Source organism: Carassius carassius, chromosome 30, assembly GCF_963082965.1.
Source record: "Carassius carassius chromosome 30, fCarCar2.1, whole genome shotgun sequence".
Taxonomy (NCBI): domain Eukaryota; kingdom Metazoa; phylum Chordata; class Actinopteri; order Cypriniformes; family Cyprinidae; genus Carassius; species Carassius carassius.
The window spans coordinates 30,555,658-30,574,118 of NC_081784.1; positions in this window are offsets into that span (position 1 = coordinate 30,555,658).

The window sequence follows — 18,461 nt, forward strand, 5'->3', positions numbered from 1 at the left end:
ACTTGCAAAAGAAGTGAAGCGTTGCAAAATAAAATTAAGTTTTGCAAACAAAAATAAAGAATTGCAAAATATAAATCAAACAAAACAAAAGCAATGATTTTGCTATACATATTTTCCATGGCCATATTTACTAAATTATTTGCATCTCTGCTGTTATTTCAGTCAAGTGTGAGCTTTTCCCTTTTGCGCTGCACGTTTCTCTTTGTGACACTGTTTTGACAGGGGGTGGGGTCAAGGGATGGGGGCGTGTACAACAGGCCTGGACACGCCTCCCAGGAAGTGACATCATCTTCCCGAGACGCTGCTCACTGGTCCAGGTACAATCATTGAGCAGAGGCATGCAGGTGGATCGTTTCCTTTTATTCACTAGCATTAAAACATGCATGTTTTCATTGTACTAACTTTATTAACAAATGTGTACGAGTATTGTTAGTGTTTAGTCGAGTTAAAGAAGTTGTTAACATGAACATCTGCTGTTTATTTCTCTCGATGTGCACACTTTTATTTATTTATTTGGTTAACTGCATGGGTATTAACAGTGTTTCTTTAAAGTCTCTTAACCTGTGGGACGACGTCAGCACACAGAAGTGTTTTTTGTTCACATTAGTTCAGAGTTAATTCACATTAGTTCAGAGTTAATGCTATATGTAAGAAAAGGCAATTAACTTCATAAACTATACATCATTGAACAGGTGTAAGACTCAAGCTTCATGTAGCAGGGTGGTATAACACTTAATGCTATTGGCTGGTGCCATGCTAAAACTTTAAATCTATCAGAGCTCATTGTGAGGGTTATAAAACGAGAGTGTTTTGTGTCTCGGGATGCATCCATGAACCACTCTTTCTCTGTGGATCCTTCCAGGTGTGAACTGAGAGTAGATGTCGTATCAGTGATGCTGCACATCTGCGTATAGATACACGGGATGGTAATATCAGTGCAAAATCCATTTTTATATCAATATCTCGATATTATTATTTTTTGTACGATATTCAGTATAAACCTTGTTTGCATTTGCTTTTAAATAATAAAAAACATTATTTTATTTTGCCCCATTAAAAAAAATAAAAAAATAAATAAAAAATTAATTTAGATAGAACAGCTTTTGTTACAAAGTAAATACAAAATATTTAGTGCACATTTAAATGGTTAAACAAAATCTAGACCAAGTGATCACGAACTGTTTATTACTAAATGAACACATGAATATGTAACTGAAAAAGGGTTGGGTACCGAAACCCGGTGCTAATGCCGCATTCCAGCCATTTTCCAAACTTATACTCATCACAAACTGCTTTGTTTTGAACTGAACTGTGTTCATGAGATAAATGGAGGTCTCACGGGTTTGGAACAACATGAGGGTAAGTTATTAATGACATAATTTTCATTTTTGGGTGAACTATCCCTTTAATGTCATGTGTGAAAGGAACCGATGATCTAAAGGGTATTTTAGCTGCACCATTGGAGTAAGACAGGGCTGCGTTTAATCGTTTCTTAAATGAATATATAACAGTGTTGAAGAATAATTGTAAAGGTAATCAGATTGAAAGTATGACAGTAATGACCTTGCTATATGCTGATGATATGGTTAATATAGCAGATACACTTGGAGGGTTACAGAAACAGATTGAACATTTAACTAATGGTTTTTAGAAGAGGGGACTCTCTAAATAAAGATGAAACATTTTATTTTGCTGGTGAACAAATTGAAGTCGTTAATTGTTATAAATATCTTGGTATGTGGGTTATACCAGAATTGTCACGGTGGAAAACCCGACAACTTTTAGCAAGCCAAGGCAAGAAAGCAATGCTTGCTTTGTTCGTAAACATAAAATTAGCTGCAATCAATCTTTGTATTTGTTTGATGGCATGTGTGATGGGATGAATATTGCTAGCACAACCCCCACTGCTGGAGAACAGGAAGAACTCACTATAGGTTCAGCAGTGTCTATCACCGGCTGGTTGATTAAAGGGTTATTTCGCCCAATTTGCTAAATTATGTCATTGATAACTCACCCTCATGTCGTTCCAAACCCGTGAGACCTCCGTTTATCTTCTGAACACAGTTTAAGATATTTTAGATGTAGTCCGAGAGCTCTCAGTCCCTCCATTGAAACTGTGTGTACGGTCTACTGTCCATGTCCAGAAAGGTAAGAAAAACATCATCAAAGTAGTCCATGTGACATCAGAGGGTCAGTTAGAATATTTTGAAGCATCGAAAATACATTTTGGTCCAAAAATAGCAAAAACTATGACTTTATTCAGCATTGTCTTCTCTTCCGTGTCTGTTGTGAGAGAGAGTTCAAAACAAAGCAGTTTGTGATATCCGGTTCACGAACGAATCATTCGATGTAACCGGATCTTCTTGAACCAGTTCACCAAATCGAACTGAATCGTTTTAAACGGTTCGCGTCTCCAATACGCATTAATCCACAAATGACTTAAGCTGTTAACTTGTTTAATGTGGCTGACACTCCCTCTGAGTTCAAACAAACCAATATCCCGGAGTAATTCATTTACTCAAACAGTACACTGACTGAACTGCTGTGAAGAGAGAACTGAAGATGAACACCGAGCCGAGCCAGATAATGACTCGTTCTTGATTCAGCCCAGATAGGTCCTCTTTTACTGTATACTGTATTGAAAAAATCTCAACACCTGAGTGTGGTTCCTGTTTCTCATTAGCAATGGAATAAAATACAGGGAATATATTTGTGTTTCAATTCACAATATGAACAGCTGTTCACTTTGACTTTAGCCTATAAAAGTTATGTTTAGAACATGATGTTATGTGTTCTGACATACAGTGTGAAAGCTTTTGTAAATTTGACTGTAAAATGACATTGATTTGGTCTTGGTTTAGCTTGTGTGTAAAAGAAGTTCAAGCATTTTTGATGTGTGTTAACTCTATGCATTTTGTGTCAAAGCAACAAGAAATGTGTTAATTGTATAGCCTACAAAGACGGATGTTGTGCTAACCATGTTAAGAGTTTAGGAAACTTGTTAAAGGTATTGAAAAAACTGTCATAGCGATTGTAAAAAACTGTAAATCCAGCTTCAGCGATAAATACAAATGAATGTGGTGTTTCCAGTGCTTCCACCTTCATTACTCTTATCTGGTCTACTCTTACATTAGGTCTTATCTGGACATATACATACGTTCACTGTTTCTCTCGAACGGTACAGTGTATAACTGTTTCATTGTAACTTGGTGTTTCTGTAGGACATATATATGTGTATGTGTGTGTGTGTGAGTGTGTGTGTGTTCACTAACAAGTCTAAAACAAGACACCTTTCATCTGAAATTGCAATCAGCAGTGTTTGAAATCTCTTCTGTTTTGAATGTGTGCTTCACAGTTTTGACAGCAGTGTGTTAGCATTTGAACAAAGTGCTGTAAATCCACAGTGTTGTGCAGGTTGTGGTTAAAGTCATGGGATAAGTGTGTAGAGTTTTGAAAACTGTGTTGAAGCAATGAAAAACGAACTAGAGTTTGGTCCACATGAACTGCTGCTGTGCAGACTGTAGTTAGAGTTTTGTACATGTGACTCCAGTTGTGCTCGCTGTCGTTTAGCAATCGAAAGAAACTGTAACGCTCTCACGCTTCCTGGTTATTATCACATGCTCATGATCATCTTCCTCTCTGTTCACTGTAATCTCCTCCTCATCCTCGGTCACTACACTTTCTTCTACCTCAACCTCAGCTGCCTCCTCAAGCTCTTCAAGCATTGTCCCTCGTCCTATCCAATAACAAAATCACATCTAGAACTCTTTTTCCATGTTCTCACTCATGACCTCATATGCATTTTCTGCAATTTAATTTTTATATAAGGCCTAAAACTTTGTACTATGCTCTCAACATCTACACTTACTCTGGTTTTCAAGTGATCAGGATCGGATAACTCTCGATTCACAAGGTGTTCACAGAAGTCTATGACTTTATACTCTGGAGGAGGAGTGTGTGAAAAACAGATTATATACATCAAATAAATCAATAGCTTAGCTATGAAATCTAAAGCTTTAGAAGCACAATACATCTAATATAAGTTATAATTTAAGTTGAAATGTGAACAAGAACCACTCTATTGTACCAAATGTTTATTTAAAATATAAAGTAATATTATGCTTTGAAATCATTTTCTGCTCTCTCTCACCCCCCTCTCTCTCTATGTGTGTGTGTGTGTGTGTGTGAGTGTGTGTGTGTGTGTGTGTGTGTGTGTGTGTGTGTGTGTCTGTGTGTGTGTGTGTGTGTGTGTGTGTGTGTGTGTGTTTGTCTGTGTGTGTGTGTGTGTGTGTGTGTGTGTGTGTGTGTGTGTGTGTTTGTGTGTGTGTGTGTGTGTGTGTGTGTATGTGTTTATTACCATATTATTTAAGGTTAGGTAAGTGTCTCTTTAGCTTGAAATGTTTATGTGTGTTATATGAAATATAAAAATGTAGAAAGTTGATTGTGATGGTAGGTTTAGGGGATGATACTGTATAAAATCATTAATATAATGTAAAAATGGATATGAAAGGTTCTACATATAATGTAGAAACTTAAATTTTCTGTGAAACGAAATTGCAAAAAGGTGTTTTATAAAAACATTAATGTGAACTGAATTGTGTTTATGGAAAGCCTTCATAACATGTGACAGGTCAGAGGATCCCGATATCGTTCGGCCTGTTTAATCAACATGAATTCTTCTCTCTTAAAATGGATATTCTTGTACTTCTTTTTGTCATTGATTCTGTTTGTCACATCTGTGTAGGAAGAGTCAAACCTCAGCTCTAGCGTGACACGTGTGTAATGTGACTCAAACAGATGTCACGTCACATACCGGAGGTCCGGCGTCTGACCGTAACCAGCTCTTATTTGATGATATATCTCAAACAGATGTCATTAACAGACAGCGTGAGTCTTCTCTGATTTTAACCAGAGGTCAGGTAGATATATCACAAACACGTATCCTAACACATCCTCAGTTCAACAGCTAAACGTGATCTATTATAAAGCAGCTGCGCGTACTGGTCTGTGTCTGTATTAATAACAGATATTATAACACTTGTCATAAGGTTCATCCAAATCTTCACGAGCTTGAGAGGCGTCTGTTCACCGTGGGCAAGCTAAAATACTTAAGTACTCAAATGTGGGAATTCTTATTTTACTTATATGGCATGAACTCTTCTTATCTGCATGGAAATGGCCCAGTGCATGCTGGGACTGATGTAAGGTGTTTCCAGGATTCCTTAAAGGGGAAGTTCACCCAAAAATGAGAATAGTGATTAATTCCTCACCCTCATGTTGATTCACACTCATAAGAACTTAGTTCATCTTCATGAAGATATTTAGATGAAATCCGAAAGCTTTCTGTTCCTCCAACAAAACTTACAGATTCAAGGTCGAGAACTGTAAGAAAGACATCAGAGTAATACACGTCACACACTTTAACCCCAGTTTTATGAAGAGATGTGATATTCTAAATATTGTAGAAACTTAATTTTCTGTAAAGTTGCTTTGTAACAATTTGTATTGTAAAAAGCGCTATACAAATAAACTTGAATTGAATGTGAGTGCTTTAACACTATTAACCACCTATTTACAAAATAATTGATCAAGTGCATTAACGTGACAGTGTCGTCTCTTGTGTGAACACAACATGAACGCAGTGTGGTGCTCTTGTGAAAGTGCATTGCGGATCAATGTTTCAGTAAATAAAATGGTAAATTATGTTTTTGTTTTGTGCAAATGTTGCACTCACATCACTTCATCAGACTGAGGTTAAAGCTCTGGAGCCACATGAAGTACTTTAACGAGGAAAGACTACTGTTCTGGAGCTTGAATATGTAAGTTCATCTCTAGACTTTGCTTGTTTTCAGAGTATGGAACGAATAAAGTTTTTGCTTTAGAGATGCTAAATGTAGTTTTAGATGTGGATTTCTTATGCTGTTCCGGTTTATATCGTGATATTCCGGGAGAAAGTGAATAACTGTCACAATCAGACAGGTGTAACAAGAATCGCTAGTAAGATTAACATATTCAGGATCCAGTTTTAACTAATCAGTGGAGATATAAATGTAATTAAATAACTTCTGTCTTTTCTAATACTGATTCTTCATTTAGTTCAGGAAGATGTGTGTGTGTGTGTGTGTGTGTGTGTGTGTGTGTGTGTGTGTGTGCGCGTGTGTGCGTGTGTGTGTGCGCGTGTGAGCCCAAGTGCTCCCCAAAAAGCAATTAGAACGGGACAGCAGCCAGGTACGCAAATTTACGTCTCCCCAAAAAGCTGTGCTTAAATGTTAGATGGGTGCTGGGCGTCCTTTGGTGTATAAATGTTACGGCAGTGTCTATTTGACTTCCATGGAAGCATCCACTTGAAAGAGAGAGATGGGAACTCCCACTGGAGACGCGATTATTGCGGCAGTTGGGAAGATCGAAAAGGCTCCTGCGGGAGCATACACTGCTGCGGCAGTGAGAATAATATAGAAAAGGCTCCTGCGGGAGCATGCACTGCTGCGTCAGTGAGGAAATATGGAGAGGCACCTGCGGGAGCATACACTGCTGCGGCAGTAAGGGAATATGGAAAGGCTCCTGCGGGAGCTGGCACTGCTGCGGCAGTGGAAAAATATGGAATGGCTCCTGCGGGAGCTGACACTGCTGCGGCAGTGAGAAAATATGGAGAGGCTCCTGCGGGAGCATACACTGCTGTGGCAGTGAGAAAATATGGAAAAGGCTCTTGCGGGAGCTGACACTGCTGCGGCAGTGTAGAAATGCGAAAAGGCTCCTGCGGGAGCATACACTGCTGCGGAAGTGAGAAAATATGGAGAGGCTCCTGCGGGAGCATACACTGCTGCAGCATTGGGGGATACAGAAAAGCTCCTGCGGGAGCTGGCACTGCTACTGCAGTGGAAAAATACGGAATGGCTCCTGCGGGAGCTGACACTGCTGCGGCAGTGAGAAAATATGGAGAGGCTCCTGCAGAAGCATACACTGCTGCGGCAGTGAGAAAATATGGAGAGGCTCCTGCGGGAGCATACACTGCTGCGGCAGTGATGATAATATGGAGAGGCTCCTGCGGGAGCTGACACTGCTGCGGCATTGGGGGATACAGAAAAGCTCCTGCGGGAGCAGACACTTCTGCAGCAGTGAGGGAATATGGATGGGCTCCTGCGGGAGCTGGCACTGCTGCGGCACATGAGGGAAATATGGAAAGGCTCCTGCGGGAGCATACATGACTGTAGCAGTGAGGAAATACATAAAGGTTATTGTGGGAGCTGACATTGCTGCGGCAGTGAAAAAATACGGAAAAGCTCCTGCGGGAGCTGCCACTACTGCGGCGGTGAGGGAAATATGGAAAGGCTCCTGCGAGAGCATACATTGCTAAGGTAGTGAGGGAATGCGGAAAGGCTCCTGCGGGAGCGGGGTGCCATTGGAATGAGAAATGGAGATGGCTAGGGAAAAAAGGGTGACTGATGAGGGTTTGGTGGGCTTTCTTGAGATTTAAGAGGTCTGATCGGATGTAGCTCTTAAAAACTTCTGATGACCAGCGACCGAGTGTTTGGATCTGATGTTGGGAAAGGCCATTTTGAGCCTCTGTGATAGCTGCACCTATTCTGAGGGAATGGCTGGAGAAATCATCAGCTGAGATAGGAGAAAGACATAAGACAGACTTTAGGCATTTTTAGAACCAAAAAACGGGAGACAGGGCGGCTGGAGTCATCTGTGAAAAAGAGGGTCGGAAAGGGATTTGGCTTGGGATTTCCTGAGCTGAAGGAAGGCTAGGGGAGTTTGGTATTGGAGAATAGGTGAATGGAGGTTAAAAATATAAATAAAGTGGCCCTTCATTGTCTGGTCTGTCTTACTTTGCTTTACATGAAATGACATGGCTTCATCGTCCAGGACTGCTGGATCAGAAATGGTGGGGTGGATGTTCGGTTTAAAGCTGGAAGTGGTAGTGAGCTCTTAGCATCTGAGAAAGCCAAAGAAGGCTAGGATAAACATGGCATCTAGCGTACGAGCGATGTGGACGGAATGGTAACCTTTGCGGAGCGTGGAAATGCATTTAGTCAGGATTTCAAAGGTTAAGGGCTGCCTGGTGTCTGGGCGCGTGGGGTGGGCTCTTTGAATGCCTTGATGAGAAGGGAGGTCTGTGAATTGGCTATTAGGGGTGAGGATGAACCGAATATGAGTTGTTAACATTGAGGTGCAAAATAAATGAAGTGATAGAGAGCAGGGAAGAATCGGGGAACAGTAGATTATAGGCAGAATGGAATGCTTTAAAACATTTCCCTGCTGTTAAGTATGATTGCAGGGTACTTGGGGAAATGTCTTGGAGAATAGCATCTCTTGAAGTTTCGAGAAGGAGTCTCAGAGGATGATTCAGAGGAATATTAGTTCTGAATAAGGAGGTACTGGGGTTGGGAGTGGTTCTGCCTGCGGTGCCAACAGCCTGAATTTCTGAAAGGCAAAACTTGCCTCAGGAATGTGTTTTGAGGTTATGATGAACTGATCGTTAGCGGAGATCTAGATTAAACGTCTTTGAAAGGTCATTAAGGTGGGTGAATGAGAACGGCCATTATTAATTCAATGTACAGTAGCCTCGTTATTGCAGTGAATAACGATGCTGGACCATTCTTTTCCCCACAGAAAGGCTGCCAGGACAAGATGATATAGCTCGAAAAGGGGTGAGGATATTAATGGCTGGGGAAAATCTAACGGCTGGGAGGGCCATGTAGAAGCGGACCAGTGATTTTGGTGAAATCCTCCGAAACCGATGGAGGGGGCGGCGGCTTTTGATTATTGGTGATTCCATAGGCTCTCTCTCGCGCACCTGCGCGGTTTAAAAAATCCAATAGTTATGATTTTTAAGAACAAAGGGTTTAGCTCCACCCATGCATGATAATATCGTGCATTGTCAATCTTACAGGCTGACGATATGAAAAATGACCATATCGCCCAACTCTAACGGGAGCGAGAACTGCTGCGGCACTGAGGAAATATGGAAAAAAGGATCCTGCCGGAGCGGGCACTGCTGCGGCAGCGGGGAAATACAGATGGACGCTCCTGCTGGAGCAGGCACTGCTGGGATGCTGGAGTGAGGATGGTCTATTATGGATGGATAAGGGGATGTTTAAAGAGGGTTAGTTATGGTGGATCACGAGTTTGAGTGAACAGGGATGGACTGGCGTTAAGGGGGACTTGGCTGATGAGGGTTCGGTGATCTTCTTTTATATGGAGACATTAGGGTATGGCGGAACAGAGAAGTAATGAGGAGCATGAGAGGAGGAGGAAAGATAGCTGCTGGAGCTGCCTGCGGAGATGTGCTTACGCTTGGGACGGTTCTGGTAGTGGAATAAAGAGAGGATAAATGGCGGGCATTGGGGCCTGTGCCATTAGAGGAGGAATGCTCATACTTGGGATAGCTCTGGGAGTGGAAGAGAGAGGGGAAAGGAGGGGAATGGCGGACAACGGGCCTGAGCCAAGGGTGTTTGGAGGGATGGGTAGGGCGGAACATAGAGAAGGAAGGGGGAGCAAGAGAGGAGGAGGAAAGATAGCTGCTGGAGCCACCTGCGGAGACGTGCTCACGCTTGGGACGGCTTCGGAAGTGGATGAAAAGAGGGGGAAAGAGGAGGTGAACGGCGGGTATAGGGGACTGCGCCAATATGAGAGGCAATGTCACACTGGGGTTAGACTGTGGGGCTGCAGGCCATGAGTAGGGGAGAGGGTTGTCGGAAAAGGGGTTGTGGATGGGTCTGCACCGCTATCGGAGGCATGTTCGCGTTAGCGTCTGTTACGGGAGCTGGAGGCCACTGGAAGCAGGAAGAAAGTAAGGGTCTGGGTTGCAAGTGGAAGCAGCTTCGCACTTGCTTCACATGTTGTTGGTCACAGGAAGGGAATCCTGAAGAACCTATGTGCAACCTGCACTACTACCTGAGGCAGCCTCACGCTAGTGTTTACTACGGGAGCTGGAGGCCGCTGAACAGAAAATGGTTTATTAATAGCATGAGGGAGCGGAAGAGTTGTGGGCATTTTTACAAATGGAGGCAGCCTCACGTTTGCTTCAGCTGCTGTAGCTGTAGGCCATGCGAAGGGGTTCGGGTGTGTGATGTCTTGAACCTGAGTAGCCTGCACTGCTAGCAGAGGCAGCCTTATGCTAATGTCTGCTACTTGAGCTGGAAGACACTAAAAAAGAAAAAAGGGGGGGTTAGAAGTAACAGGATGCAAATACTGGGATGTGCAGGCCAGTGTTGCAAGTAAAAGCAGCTTATGCTTGCTTCGGCTGCTGTAGATGTTGGCTGCGGGAAAGTAGAGGGGTTAGTAACATTAGACAATTCCTTGAGCCTTGTCCACATTAATATTTTCCTGTTGAAAAACATATTTTCCTCTCGTTTTGGCCTTCCATCCTTTGAACGCTCTCCAGAGTGGATACATTTGAAGATGCTGTTTTCACGTTGTAGTATGGACTGTAGAAACAGAGGCTTTGAAAACGAAGCATGTTTAGTCTTGTAACACATTCTACCAATGGACATGTTTATAGCAGTTAACTTGCAGTTATGTGCTATTCACTTTCACATGGTTTTTAAAAATTATTTTACATGCTTTTCATATTACAGTCCTAAGAAACAACAGAAAATTTACTCACGATTGCTGTCCTGTGGAAAACACGAGGGCAGTTGCGTTTTAGATCAATTCTGAGTGATCGCGCCAGTAAATGGTGAAATATTTCCATAAATAAATTGATCCTGCCAGAAAATATTATGAAACTTATGTCTGTATCATCTGAGTGAGGTTTGGACATGCACGGTAAGGCAGGTGTAACGTTAATGGGTTCAGACATTTCGTTGTGGATAACAACTCTGAAAAAATGCCTTGTTGGCTTCATGGATAAAAATGGCATCGACATCGGACAGAATTACGTCATAACATCGTTTAACAAACTTTAGCAGCGAAACCTGCATTTGAGCAGCTTCACCTGAAAAATATTAATTTTCAACACACGGTCTGCGCTACTAGTGGAGGCAGCCTCAAACTGCGTTGCGGCCGGAAAGGCCGCGGTGAAGGGCTGAGCCGCGGCAGGAAGTGAGTGAGGCTTTGCTTCGGTGAGATCTGGGGCGCGGCCCCATTACTTCTCTGGTGGTGTCGAGCGAGGCGAGCTCGGGGCTTTGCACGGTCTGTTGGCCACAGCGTTTGGCTGATTGAGAAGAGCAGGTGTCGCGATAACGCTTGATGCTCGGCGGCTGTGTTAGGCGGGATAGGAGTGATCATGGGGCCGGCGAATTGCAGGAGATCTGAAAAAATCCCCGGTCTAATGTTAGATCTCTTCGTTGGATGGAAAATTGGGTCTGTGATGAGATGACAAACTGCGCGAACTGAATTCTGAAAGTTGAGAGATAACGAAGGTAAGATGTACTTGATTATTTATAGGCGTTTTCTCGAGCTGATTGGTAACCAGTGAAATTGCTGATGATGATGAACTGGCCGTGTTAATTATCCATGCACGCTTCTCCCGAAATTCGTTTGTGAAACGTCACTTATTAAAGCAGCAATTAACTTGCATTTTAACCAAGTAAAAATGTACTCATCTTTCATATTCATTTAAATAATGTTTTCTTCAGGTAAAATATATAAACAGTTCACAGCTGATTAGTTAAATGTTACTTTTCTCTGATAAAATCAAGTTATGAGTGCTGTACGGAACACCGTTAACCCTATCATCTTCCGTACACTGGCGGAGGAGGTACTTTTCACCACTTTTCTAAAAAACTATTGGTCCTAAAGACATCAGAGTGTGAACTATAATAATAGGTATTCCGACAGAGAATGAGCACACAAACATGCTTGTCTGTCTATCAACAACGGAGGAGTGGTCACTGGTGTGCGGTGAATAGCGGAAAGTGTACCGAACATGGTCTACGTTACAGATAACGTAAAACGTTGAGCATGCACGACTGAACGAATCATTCCCCGAAACAACTCGTTCTCCCCGAGTCACATTAAAGATTTGTTCAAAATGAACGAATCGTTTAAGAATGACCTATGACTAGCTTAGGACGCAAACTCTTCCTCTGCATATACTGTGAGTTTGTGTTGCTTAACATTCATCTGGGAAAATTTATAACCCTATGCCAACATGGGACAATTCATCAACATATCTCTAAATATGCAATTAGTTGAACATCACAATTTAAAAATAAAAGTTCAAACCCTTGCTCTGAGTTTGCGTGTGGCCAAATGTTAAAATGACATTGATTTAAATGTCATTGAATCACACTGTAAAGTGAAGCATCACAAAGCCGTTGCAGGTGTTTGTTATAATACATAATAAACTCAAGTTGGTTATGCTCATATTTTGTGTAGGCTTATTTTATCAGGGTTGTTCAATAAAGCCATGTTTTGATACTTTATTTGAACAAATTATTATTACCTCATCATTAGTTTATATATAAATAGTCATACAAAAGCCTGTTTTTCACTTATGTCTATTTGTATTACAAAAAAATATCTGCTTACTCAATTGTCAAAATAATCATTAGATTACTTGATTACCAAAACAATTATTAGTACAGCCCTCGATTAGTTAAAATATTACAAATACATATTCATGGAAAAAATAATCAGTTTGAAGAAGGAAATGAGTCCTTGAAAACAAAAACAGTAGTGCTTGAAAAGTCCTGGAAATTAATTTTGCAGTTTCTGTACGAACCCTGTGTCTCAAATACAGCACACTACATTGAGAGTTATCATTTTCATCACAGTAAATTATTTGAGAAAAATTATTAGTTGATCATGTTGAGGAAACCTATACTACATCTACAATAGCGGTATTAGAGAAGATGAGCTCCATTTTTCACATTTTCTAATGTTGCCACTCTGTTTGTTTCACTCATTAATTAAGTCTCTTTTTCTTTTTGGGCTTCCTTTGCAGAAAAACTAAACAAACCTCAACTAACAATCGAGAGAGTTGGCCAGGCTCTCCGTTTTCAAAAAAATCTATCAGATTTAGAGTTTCCACCTCATTGCTACAAATTCAACTACATATACACCATGTTGTCACAGTGTCTGGGTTGTGTTCCCTGGGTGTCCACTAGATGTCCTCTTTTCCCACGGTGTCTTTCACTTCATTAATCACATTCCTCACGTCCCTGCTTAATTATTGTATCCAGCTGTCACTAATTACCTATCATCATACCCTGTCAGTTTCCCATTAGCAATTGTCTCTCCTTGTGTATATAACCCGGTCTGTCTTAGTATGTGTCACGGAGTCGTTGTTAATTCATGTCTGTCATCTTGTCGTGCTCTTGCCTTGTGTCCTTGTTTGTTTATGTTTGGTTTGGTTTGGTTTTGTTTGGTATCGACCTATGCCTGGACTGTTTACCCTTTTGGATTGCCCTTAATAAAAGACTTACTCGCAATTGGTTCTATCTCCGTGCCTCATTGGATCCCTGCCGTGACAGAATGACTCCGTCACACTAGGAACCAGCGGTATGTCATTTTTCCGTTCCCCAGCCAAGATGGCGGAGCGGTGAACCAAGTACCTTCGGTTGATCGCCCTCCGCCAAGAGGGCAATGAAGTGGGTGCCCTGGCTCAGGTGTTCTGGTCCCTGGCCGAGGGCATGGGCTACAACGATGCGGCCCTCAAGGACTATTTCAAATGCGGGCTGGATGATCCAGTGTCTCATGAGGAGATGGCGCAGTTAGAGACACTGGAATTCTGGGAATTCGTGCGCTACCTGCAGCATCGGCTTCGGTGGGATGCCCCAGCCACTTCGGTCTCTTCCGGCGGGGTGGTCGTCAGCCCAGCACCACTGCCCAGGATGGCAACCAGCCAAGCGCCACAACCCAAGATGGCCGCCAGTCCAGCACCACTGCCCAGGATGGCTAACAGCCAAGCGCCACAGCACAAGATGGCCGCTAACCCAGCGCCAATGCCCAAATTGGCCACTGTTCCAGCGCCACAGCCCAAGATGGCCGCCAGCCCAGCGCCAATGCCCAAATTGGCCACCGGTTCAGCGCCACAGCCCAAATTGGCCACCGGTCAAGCACCACAGCACAAGATGGCCGCTAACCCAGCGCCAATGCCCAAATTGGCCACCGTTCCAGCGCCACAGCCCAAGATGGCCGCCAGCCCAGCGCCAATGCCCAAATTGGCCACCGGTTCAGCTCCACAACCCAAGATGGCCGTCAACCTAGTGCCACAGCACCAGATGGCCGTCAGTCCAGCGCCACAGCACAAGATGGCCGTCAGTCCAGCGCAACTGCACAAGATGGCCGCTAACCCAGCGCCAATGCCCGAATTGGCCACTGGTCCAGCGCCACAGTACAAGATGGCCGCCAGTCCAGCGCCACAACCCCAGATGGCCGCCAGCCCAGCACCACAGTACAAGATGGCCGCCTGTCCAGAGTCATGGCCCAAGATGGCTGCTTGCCCAGCGCCGCTGCACAGGATGAGAGTCTCAGCTGACCCTCCAGAGTCGAGTCAGGTGCCTGTGAACTCCCCAGAGTCGAGTCAGGTGCCTGTGAACTCCCCAGAGTCGAGTCAGGTGCCGGTGAACTCCCCAGAGTCGAGTCAGGTGCCGGTGAACTCCCCAGAGTCGAGTCAGGTGCCGGTGAACTCCCCAGAGTCGAGTCAGGTGCCGGTGAACTCCCCAGAGTCGAGTCAGGTGCCGGTGAACTCCCCAGAGTCGAGTCAGGTGCCAGGGAACTCTCCAGAGTCGAGTCAGGTGCCAGTGAACTCTCCAGAGTCAGGGCTAGTCACCGATGACCTTCCAGAGTCAGGGCTAGTCACCGATGACCCTCCAGAGTCAGGGCTAGTCACCGATGACCCTCCAGAGTCAGGGCTAGTCACCGATGACCTTCCAGAGTCAGGGCTAGTCACCGATGACCTTCCAGAGTCAGGGCTAGTCACCGATGACCTTCCAGAGTCAGGGCTAGTCACCGATGACCTTCCAGTGTCAGGGCTAGTCACCGATGACCTTCCAGAGTCAGGGCTAGTCATTGATGACCCTCCAGAGTCATGTCTAGTCACTGTTGGCCCTCCAGGGTCAGGGCTTGTCACCGCTGATCCTCCAGAGTCAGGGCTAGTCACCGTTGACCTTTCAGAGTCAAGTCAAGTCACCGTTGACCTTTCAGAGTCAAGTCAAGTCACCGGTGATCTTCAAGGACTGAGTCAAGTCACCGGTGATCTTCAAGGACTGAGTCAAATCACCTCTGATCTTCATGAACAAAGGCAAGTCACCTCTGATCTTCATGAACAAAGGCAAGTCACCTCTGATCTTCATGAACAAAGGCAAGTCACCATTGATCTTCATGAGCAAATGCAAGTCACCAATGATTTTCATGAGCAGTGTCAGGCCAGCACCGATCTTCTGGAGTCCAGTAGAGACACCATGGAATTACCAGAGTCTCGTCCTCCCGTTGATCCGGCCGCACGGAAGTGGTGGGTTTCTGATCCGCCCTGGGGGCTTTGTGCATCGACCACAGGGATGTGGTGGTCTTCTGCTCCGCCCTGGAGGGCTTCCGCTTTGACCACAGGGGGGTGGTGGTCTTCTGCTCTGTCCTGGGGGCCTTCCGCCCTGACCACATGGTGGTGGTGGTCTTCTGCTCCGCCCTGGGGAACTCTGGCCTCGACCACAAGGTTGTGGTGGCCTTCTGCTCCGCCCTGGGGGGCTTCTGCCTTGACCACAGGGGTGTGGTGGCCTTCTGCTCCGCCCTGGGGGGCTTCTGCCTTGACCACACGGTTGTGGTGGTCTTCTGTTCCGCCCTGGTGGGCGCCACGTGAAGTCCTTCACGGACTTATGTTTTTTCGTTTTCTGTTGTGTTTTCTGTCGGTTCCCCTCTGTCAGTCTGGCCCTCTGTCCCTCCCCCTGGACCTCCGCCGGTCCTCCTCCCTCCTGGTCTCCCTGTTTTGTGTTTACACTTCTGGTGTCTGTTTCCTATGTTTCCTTTCTGGCCCTCCGTCCCTCCCCCTGAGCCTCCACCTGTCCGCCTCCCTCCTTGTCTCTGTGTTGTGTCTTGTCGTGGAGCGTCTGGGAGCCGCTCCGTAGAGGGAGGGTACTGTCACAGTGTCTGGGTTGTGTTCCCTGGGTGTCCACTAGATGTCCTCTTTTCCCACGGTGTCTTTCACTTCATTAATCACATTCCTCACGTCCCTGCTTAATTATTGCACCCAGCTGTCACTAATTACCTATCATCACACCCTGTCAGTTTCCCATTAGCAATTGTCTCTCCTTGTGTATATAACCCGGTCTGTCTTAGTATGTGTCACGGAGTCGTTGTTAATTCATGTCCGTCATCTTGTCGTGCTCTTGCCTTGTGTCCTTGTTTGTTTATGTTTGGTTTGGTTTTGTTTGGTATCGACCTATGCCTGGACTGTTTACCCTTTTGGATTGCCCTTAATAAAAGACTTACTCGCAATTGGTTCTATCTCCGTGCCTCATTGGATCCCTGCCGTGACACATGTGCGATAAGGTAAATCATGTTCTGTATTTTTATATAAAATAGTATAAGATCTTTATACACTATTACATATTATCATTCTTACTAAAGCTTTAAATACACATAAAACTGTCTTATTTTAATCCTTAAGAGTATAGAATAAATGAAAAAGTAAATTGAAACAATGCAGTATGTACCGTATGTAAGCAACACTTCTCGGACTGTCGGACTGTCAAGGGAGCTGCTGGACAGAAGGGGGGAATCTCTACCAGGCAGGTGAATATCCAGGTACGTATACCTCCTCAAGGTGCGGAGCGGGACAAGGAAGGGGAGCGGCCCTCTGCCAAGCGAACAATGTGAGTGCTTCCAACGCGAGTCTCTTTCTTCAAGCAGACCTCCACCGGGGGGGGGGGGGGGGGGGGGCTTTGGCAGAGGGATTCTTCTGCGAAACAGACAAGTAAGTAACTCAAGTACATGCATGCTCCTCTTCAGTATAGAGACAAGGCTTATGGCTGGGTTGTGCTTCTGTAAAGCAGACAGAAGTATATCCAATGTGTGTCTCTCCGTCAGGCAGGCATCACATAAGAGGACATATGTAGAGGACTTCTCTATTGAACAAACAGAGTAAGTTATTCAAGTGCATGTATTATTCTCCTCAGTACAGGGACAAGAGCTTACTGCTGGAGTGTATTTCTGTTAAGCAGACAGGGTTGCATCCAATGTATGTCTCTCCTCAAGCAGGCATCACATAAGGGGACATCGGCAGAGAACTTCTCTATTGAATAGACAAAGTAAGTTAAACAAGTGCATGTATGTTTTTCCGCAATGTAGAAACAAGAGCTTACGGCTGGAGTGTCTTTCTGTAAAGCAGACGGGGTTGCGTCCAATGTGTGTCTCTCCTCAAGCAGGCATCACATAAGGGGACGTCAGCAGAGAACTTCTCTATTGAATAGACAGGGTAAGTTAAACAAGTGCATGTATGTGTCTCCTTAGTGCAGAGACAAAAGCTTACAGCTGGAGCATGCGTTTCTGTATAGCAGACAGACATGTGTTCAATGTGTGTTTCTCCTTCAGGCATACATCACATAAAGGAGCATTAACAGAAGAATTCTCTATTGAGTACAGAGTAAGTTATACAAGTGCATGTATGTTTTTCCTCAATGCAGAGACAAGAGCTTACGGCTGGAGTGTGTTTCTGTACAGCAGACAGGATTGTGTTCAATGTGTGTCTCTCATCAAGCAGGCATCACACAAGGGGACATTCGCAGAAGAGTTCTCTATTGGACAGACAGAGGAAGTTACACAAGTGCATTTATGCTTTTCCTCAATACAAGACAAGAGCTTACGGCTGGGGTGTGTTTCTGTAAAACAGACAGACGAAGAAGTATTCCTAACGTGAGTCTCTCCTCCCAGCAGACATCACGTAGAGGGACATTTGACAGAAAGATTCTTCTATTTGAGCAGACAAAGTAAGTTATACAAGCATGCACATTCTTCCAACATGCAAAGGTGAAATGTTCACATTCAGCACCTGAAATCCCTCTTCAATGACAGCGAATAAGAATAAAAAGATGGGGAGTGCACGGCGGTCAGTATATATGATCCCCACACACTGCAATCTCATTTCAAACCCATGCGGTGTAACACATCAAATCAGGCACTGCATATCCACTCTCTCTCTCAGTGCCATAAGGCCAGCACTCACCCAACGATCGATCCTTCCACTGTCATACTGAATCAGTTCTCATCACATAACGAGGGAATTCGGGTGCCTCCTTACTGGCACAGTGGACAGAGCTTCCTCGACACTCGCTCACGCTCAGAAGAAGAGAAACAAGAGTTCAATAATAACTCAATCCAACCCCTCTCGAGTGACGATTTACTCGTGATTAATACACTTCACAACGTCGTCTTCAATTCAGTGCAGGTGCATACATTCAATCAAAACCGATTTCATCCTACTTATCTCCCTTCCAAAGATGATAGTGTTCTCCAGTCTTCACTCAATCTCCATATCTCACTCGCTTTCCAGCATTTGACGTCTTCGACTCGTGCTC